The sequence below is a fragment of the Chrysochloris asiatica genome, unplaced genomic scaffold (genome assembly GCF_000296735.1).
Source record: "Chrysochloris asiatica unplaced genomic scaffold, ChrAsi1.0 scaffold00001, whole genome shotgun sequence".
In the NCBI taxonomy this organism is placed as follows: domain Eukaryota; kingdom Metazoa; phylum Chordata; class Mammalia; order Afrosoricida; family Chrysochloridae; genus Chrysochloris; species Chrysochloris asiatica.
This window is the reverse complement of record NW_006408519.1, coordinates 60864992-60865940: the sequence shown is the minus strand read 5'-3', so window position 1 is coordinate 60865940 and position 949 is coordinate 60864992.

Genomic DNA, 949 nt, shown 5'->3' with positions numbered 1-949 from the left:
TGCACATTGACTGATTATTTCTGATACAGTGACTGTGTATGTCTTCTATCTTCTTCTTTTTATTGTAATTTTTTTTCTTTATTGTAATGACTTGAAGCACGTGTAAACCCAGAATAAAAGACATACAGTAACTTTCCCAAAGATTAAAGAAGACCTGAATTTATGTGATCACAAACCCATGCCTTTCTTTTTCAGATTGCTAAAGCAAATCAGCGTCAGCTTTATCACTGAAAATTAATTAGATCACAAATAATAGAAATTGTGGAAATAAACTCTTTAATTTTCATAGATAAAACAGTTCTAACATTTTAAATAACCTGTCAAGAACACTTGCTATGCAGTTCACATACACCACTAGCATTTCTTTTTCTTTTCTTGAAAATACTCATATCCACTTCCATAGTATCCTTTACAAAACAGACTACAGGACAAGGTGCATGTAACAAGATCTGTAAAAAAATAACACTTTACTACAACTGTGTTTTTTCTGATACTTGAAATTACTTGTCAGTTTAATCTGTCTCTTGAAGGAGAAAAAAAAAGGCATCACTAGAATAACTGGTTCTATAGTCTTCAGTTAATGTTTCTGCAAACAAAACATAATTTTTCACAATTAAAGAGCAGAAACACAACAAATGGAGTTAACGTAAGTCACTTTCCAAAGATAAAATGATTAAGTATAAGTCACTATTTATTTCTTTACCATTATCTCAGAAGATAATAAATAAGAATAATGTATAATTCACCAGTCTATGAATTCCATCTCACATTTTCTCCTTCTATGTATTGCAAAAAATAAGGTTAATGTTTAAAAGGAGATTTAGTCTAACACTATTGCTGAAAGATAGAATTGCTATCATGACAGTTCAAAAGATATCAACTGGACCCTTTTACTACCAAATTGCTATTTGTTGTTGTGAAATGCCATCGAGTCAGTTCCAACCCATAG